Source organism: Meleagris gallopavo, chromosome 6 (assembly GCF_000146605.3).
Source record: "Meleagris gallopavo isolate NT-WF06-2002-E0010 breed Aviagen turkey brand Nicholas breeding stock chromosome 6, Turkey_5.1, whole genome shotgun sequence".
In the NCBI taxonomy this organism is placed as follows: domain Eukaryota; kingdom Metazoa; phylum Chordata; class Aves; order Galliformes; family Phasianidae; genus Meleagris; species Meleagris gallopavo.
Genome location: NC_015016.2, coordinates 7518525 through 7525661, shown reverse-complemented (window position 1 = coordinate 7525661; position 7137 = coordinate 7518525). Strand labels below are relative to the sequence as shown.

General features: G+C 40.1%; 1 protein-coding gene across 1 annotated transcript in view; it reads right to left on the bottom strand.

Annotated features, from left to right (window-relative positions):
- RBM33 (RNA binding motif protein 33) overlaps window positions 1-7137 on the bottom strand; it is a 94408-nt gene that overhangs the window by 86516 nt on the left and 755 nt on the right. The window lies entirely within an intron of this gene.

Below are 7137 nucleotides of genomic sequence, written 5' to 3'. Positions count from 1 at the left end.
AAAAAAAACCCAAATCTATCTTTTCTCTTAAAACTCAATCCCAACATCCTTTAGTGAGCAATTCACCACATGCAACGACACATCTATTCACTTCTTCACATAATCAAAATACAAGTATTAGTGACCAGTACAAATCAAAAAGAAAAAAATATATATATTAAAAATTGAAACTTCTTTTAAAAACTGTTGGTTTAGTGATGTTCCCAGAGCTGAATTTTCTATCATATGTAACTATGAAAATAAGGCTGCTTAGTATGAATTATAATGCAATAAAAGATGTGGCAACTCACTGCTTTTGAACCAGTAGATAAAAGTAACTCTCCTTGATTCCATTTACTGCCCTCAGATATGACTACATTTTAAATGATATTCTGTGTTTTCACAACTAAAACAAACTCCAAACTTCTATCTCTCTGCTCAAACATCTACATACCACAATCTCCTTCAATTCCTACCCTACCCATTAGGAAAAGCCAGACATTCAGACACACACTATCTTCCTCTTGAACACCAAATTATCCAATTTTGTGGTCATTAAAGAACTGCCACATTGTTTTCCCTAGAATCACTCAAAACCATGCTGCAGGGATTATCACAGTAGATTGCCATTTTAAAGGCATAAATATCCTGCAGTTCTTATAGCAGAACTGCAGTAATCCACTCAGTTGATATAACCACCTTCAAAGGTTGTTTAAAGTAATATGACTGAGTTTGCAGTAACCCAAATTAGGAGCGCTCACAGTAAGTCAATGGAAAACAATCATTACCCCGAAGTCAGCAATTTCTTTCTATGATCTGCCTGTTTTCCTTGCAAAGAAACTGTGGTTTTGTGTCCCAGGTACCACCGTTAGAAGCATAGAGCACTTCATTATAAACCAACACAACTTGAAAACATCTTAGTTCTGTCGTGGTGAAATCCAGCACACAACTCTTACACAGATGGACCTGAACTTCAGCTAAGTTTAAATATAGACAACACGCACCAAGCTATATGCCAAAGTCTGCTTCTCCATTAATGTTTCTCTACAGCAAAAAGAAAAACTCTTCACTACAATTCAGTATCTTTCTAGGCCAGATAGTTATGTTTCACTGACAGGAAAGTGCTTCTACTTAATATGACTTCCAATGAAGAGAACAAATTCCTGCCAAATTTCTAATGCACATCTGGACCCCCATTCAGTCACTGACACCAACTTCAACTCTTCCAACCTCTCAAAAATTCTCCCCTTCTATTAAAGAGCAACTCCTACCAAAGCTGCATTACGCTCCTTCAAAGCCCTTTTCACAAATGCCCTGTGCCAGGATGCATCCCAAAGCCTCAGCAATGCCCAGTCAATGTGTGTGTTGCGAGTGGAGCTTCTAAGAACTGCTCTGTACATCCCCATCACTTCCTTGCCATCATTTCCCATCTCATCACACATTTACGACACAAGGATCTTGTGGCAGGGGGAGGCAGCTTTTCTTTTCTAGGCTTTATACTTATTTGTCCTTTGGCATTTGACAACGACAGCAAGCATCACAAATTATACCACTACGCCATCAATCATTGTCAGAATCCGAAGTAGTTCTTAACTCTTCTTTAGAAAATCAGGTTACAACAGCCAGGTCCTGCAAACATTATTCAGTCCCAGATTCCTGGCTTGAGACAGCAAACACTGAAATGGGCACCAAGGCCTTCCACATGCAGTGCCACATGATATTTAGCATATCTCTGGCAGAGTGGCTTGAGGTTTTGTTTCTGAAGCTACATTTGTCAATCACACAGGCAGAAACAGTTAACAAGAACCAGTACAACCTCTGTAGATGTTTCCCCTTGAAGAAGTTAATCTTTGTGTCAAGCATGGTTAAGTACTCATAAAACATTAACTCTTACAGAAAGACAAACACTCAGCACCGGGCACATTGCAACAAAAGACTTTTTCTTGCTTGAATAATTCTATCTTATGTGGAAGGTGGGAAGGAAAAAAATGAAGGGGGGAAATCCATGAACGCAGCGGCTCTAAGCAGGAAAATGTCCACTGCAGGATGTGAAAGACGTTTTGTATTTCTTGCAGTGATATCACTGCAGTCAGGGAAGGAACACTACAACTGCCTGCCAAGACATGTAACACAACAGCTAGAGCTCCTTGTTGCAACTCAACACGTTCATGGCAAAGCTCACCAAGGCACCAGTGTGTAGATTAATAGTATCGACTGGAAGATTCTGACAATTGATCACTAAACACAGAGAGCCTCTAACTTCCAGGCAGCACTGTAAGGGAAAAAAACAAGACCTGTCACATAGAAAAAAAAAAAAAAAAAAAGCATTAACTGAACGACAAAACAGGAAAGACCAGTTATTAAGAAAAATGAAAGAAATAAGCCAACACTTGGTTATTCCTCATGGCAGCACTAAGAAAATCACCATCTGCAAAGCTGCAGAAGAGTTGCAGGATGCAGCAGAATGACTGACCCTGGCTGCTGCTAGGCCTGTCTGCTCCACAGGGCTCTGGGCAGCTGGAATCCAGAGTAAGCATAAAGACTGCCAAACACAAACATGCTTCATCCCCTACGCTAAAATGGTCTGACTACTTCCTACTTCACCTGGTGCAGCTACAGCAGTGCTGTAAGCTGTTATACAGCTCATTTTCTCCTTTTACCATATGTCTCATTTGTCTTTTGGTGGCAGTGGTCTTTTGCTCCCCTCCCCCCACCTTATTAGAACAATTTGCCCACACCAGAAACCCACAGAATTCAAGCCTCATTCCCCCTCTGGCTGATGGTATTTCCTACTTTCTGATCCTCCTTTCAGTAAAATTTACGCTAATAATTTTCTATGTAAAATGGAAGTCCTAAGCCACACAAAGTCTCACAAGTGTGGGAGATGAATCAGCAAGAACACTGCAGAGCAAAGCTCCCACATATCTTAAAATGGTACCAACGCAGCCTAACGAGGTAGTCCTACATAGCAACTGTTGCTAAGATGGAATATGTTACTGTGTTACTGCAACCCAAGACTTCCAGCCAGAGAAAAACATTTGATGGCTACACTGTTCTTGCTACAAAAGCACCTACACATTTTCCGGAAGGCCAACTACCGTCTCTGGAACCTCCTTCACAGTTCAAAATTACGTACTGTTGGCCCACTTCAGTATTTCACAACCAAACTTACTATTACTTTTAGGCACTGAAAAAGCACCAAAGATTTCTCCTTAACCTAAACAAGATGAAGAAAGGCTAAAATTTCCAATGAAGATCCAGTTAATGGGAAAAAAAAAATTATCACACGCTGCTTATGCAATGGGCTTTTAAAGTAACTAGGTGTACTGCTTCTGGGCACAACTGAAGGAGGCTACTTTAAATAAATAAATGGGGATAAAGGAAAAGCCATTACCTAATGGAAAAACACCGCTTCTCTATGCTTAGATCTGAAGACAATAATCTCCATCTTGATCTCTCCCATTCCCCAGCGCTGTGTTTAAAACACTTCATATGACAACCTGACAGCACTACAAGCACAATCAAGAACAGTTTACCAGCTTATCTGGTAAACATGTTTCGTTGCAAGATTTTATGCGAGAACATAGGTTTAGTATAGCCAGATTTCCATTACTTGAGCATATCATTTAAGTGCAGAACTGTTGCCTTCCTCTACCAAATTTCCACGTCTCTTGCTATGTGATACGGGGAATAGCAAGCATCAAGAGGAGCAGCCATGTCTAAAACATGGGATGATAAAACATGGTACTATTAACACCAACTGAATAAAAACTTCTTGTGCTTTTCTCGTTATGATTAGTTATGAGGTCAACAGGAACGTGTGACCTGTGATGCAAACCAAACATGTTATGAAGGATGCTATGATTCCTGCTTCACTTATGACAGTCAAGCTCCCTATCATAAAAATCACATTCATTCATACATTTGTTTTATGCACAGGAGAAGACACGCAGGAGAAACACACCATAAACACAAACAGTTTGGTTTATGTGTTTAGGGACAAACATCGTATCATCTTCATGTTGGTAAACAATTACTCACACATGCATTCAGTGATTAAGTATCTGTCACAACATAGCAATTGCACAACGTGTCCCTCAGCTTCTGTATTTCTTCCCATGTTTATAATGATGCAAAGCAAGTCGCTAGCTATAAGAACAGAACGAACAGTGATATGCCACAGGTACTGAAGCTCTTTCTAATCCATGCTTGAAAGAAAGAGTATCTTAAAGGAGGGAGAGAAAAAAGAAAAAAAGAAAAAAAAAAGGACTGCATTTAAACAAAGTCATAGAAAATGTTTCCAAAGCCTGCTTGGAATTAATAATTTGCTTTGGAAAAACATTAAGTGTCATGATTTCTTGCCTCACAAGCACGTCTAACAGTGAATGAAGGTCAAAGGCTTAAATGAAATCCACATGAGCTCAGCTCCCAAATGGCTTTGGATACCAATGAGAAACTTCAACTCCTTCAGCACCTTTCATAGCCAGCAAACATTGGGAGGACCAGTAACACTACCTGTCTGGAGGTCACTTGGGCTGAGCCTGAGACAATCACCATCTTTAATATTCTAGACTCTAAGTTCTACATGACCTAAAATCTTAAGTCTAGCATTTGATGTAACAAAGTTTGGCTTCAGCTTTCATAAGAAAATAAAATAGCAATATTAATAAAAAGCAAGTGATACTCTGGTTAGGCTAATAATTATAATGACTGTAAATGAGATAATACGCAGAGAAATGTAGCTCTCCCTTAAAGCTTTTCAAAACATTCAAATGTTTAGAACTGCTATGCTTGAAAGCAAATATGCTTGCTGTAAGTAGTAATGTTTTCTGGCACTAGTCCTCAGTTGATACAGCAGACCAGTCATACTTCATGATACAGGTCTCTGTCACCCTGCAGTTTGAATGTATATATTTCAATGTAAGTCACAGAGTCCAGCTGCATCAGTCCATCCAGCAGAGTGCAAAACCCAGAAAATGAACCACATCCAGGACTCTACTCACTGTCTTTTAGGCATAAACACAGAAGGTGCCAGTGCTATCAGAGAGCAGACAATCAACAAGTGTTCTTGCTTAGTATTAGTTTGGCTCTCCTTGTAACCATCTCATCCTGAATAAGATTACTACTACAGACTTACAGCTACATTTTAAACATCAAGAAAAAAATTCAGCAGCTATACTGTACAGTTATGTTATACTGTAACATTCAATGTTTGCTCTGGTCCCAGTTTTGCATGCAAGTTTTCACCAAAGTTTGGGAATCACCACCTTAACCATATCAACAGACTAACAAGCAACTGAAAGACCTCAGGGCACACATGAGCACTCTATCCTTATGAATCAAGCCAATGTTTCCCAAGAGCTTAGAAAAAATAAAAGTGACCAACAACTCTACACAATCTACACAACAGACAAATCAACTTCCTTCCTTCCATCCTATCCAACACATGAAGTGTTAAGCAGATACAGCAGTTCCGTACTTCAATTATCAGCCCCACGTCATATCCTTGCAGGCAACAATCTGCATCTGCAAGGACAAAACTTCACTTTGTCAAATGTTACGTCAAAATGCTCAAGTTCCATTTTTCCAATACTTATTTTGCACATCTTCACTAATCATCTGTAAGCATCCTTGAAAAATAATAACAACATTTTGTTGTATCGCCGTAATATAAAGTCAAAAACAAACACTGAGAATTAATTCTAAAACATTAACTCCTCAAGCTGAAACTTGATCAAGTGATGAACAGCTTTTAAGCCAAATAACCACACTGTCCTGGTCTTTTCACCTGGGAAGCCTTTTACCCAATTGGATATCACTACTGACTTTAGATAGCAGCCTCTTACCAAGAAGAGCTGTGTATGCCATTCCTGTAAATACCAGGCTTTTTGAAGTGAGTTTAGAAGTGTACTTAAGAACTTCCACCAGGAATTTTACTTGACTAGTCACACTAACAATAAGCATGCAATAGACACTTCTGTTCATTTGTTTTTCATTCAATAAAGTGTTGCAAGGTTACCACCCAGATTAAAACCTCCACTGTTTCCATGGGAAACGGATCACATTTAATGGACCACCATTTATTGGCTCATTCAACTTCCAACAGTTTTTAACACACAAATTGAAGTAATTAGGAAGTGACAGTTTCTTTAAAATACCCTTCACTCACAGCACCAGCAAAAAAACTTTCAGACAAATAAAAAATGCAAACATTTTCCTCCACATCATAAGCAACCAAATCATAGAAAACAGCACAGGAGTTTCTATAAAAAACTTAAAAGAGTATATGTAACATCTTCATAGCAATGCATTACCAGTTGGTGCTGCCCTCCCGAGCCCAAAATTCTCAATTTTTAAATTTGGGGATTTTCTTGTAACATTTGCCTTCAGTGACTGCATTTACATACTTTGCTCACCATTGTTTTTTTAACTACTGTGAGCACTCTGGTGAGGGCAAGCCACATTCTTCTCTGTGACGGCTACCAACAACAAAAACAGCAAGGAAAATATCGCAAACTATCGTGCAGACAAGGACCAATGGGTTAAATAATGACTGATCAGAGCTACCTAACCTGCTATTCCCAGTGAAGGTAAGGCACACAGCTCCTAAAATACACACATTCCCTAAAAAACCCTCTTGCACGGTTCACAATGGGATGTTCCAGTCTTTTCTTCTTTAAAAACCACAATGGGATGTTCCAGTCTTTTCTTCTTTAAAAACCACTCAAGCAGTAGTTTTAGGATGTGCTTGATGTGCCCATCAGAACAGCACTGGGTCCGGCCATTATTTAACATGCTGCAAGCGGAAGCCTAAAAGCAGTGTAGTGGTGCAGCCAAGAACCCTGGGACCAAGCACCGACTTCGTTCTACACGTTCCAAGCGAGATGCACTGCTTCTGGGTTACCTGTGAAACAAAACTCTAACGACCGCCGAGATTAGAGATCAGCTCTTTAGACAGATCACACGCCGTAAATGCACGAACATGGAACCAAACGAACGGAAGCTTCGGAACCTTTAAGTAAACAGACACCAGAACGCCTCCATTCCACCTGGGGATTCGAACCGGCACCGAGGGACGAAGCGGGACGAAGCCGCGGCCCAGGAGAAAGAGCCAGCAGCCGCGGCACCGCAGGGACGGCGCCCGCGAGGCCAACAACA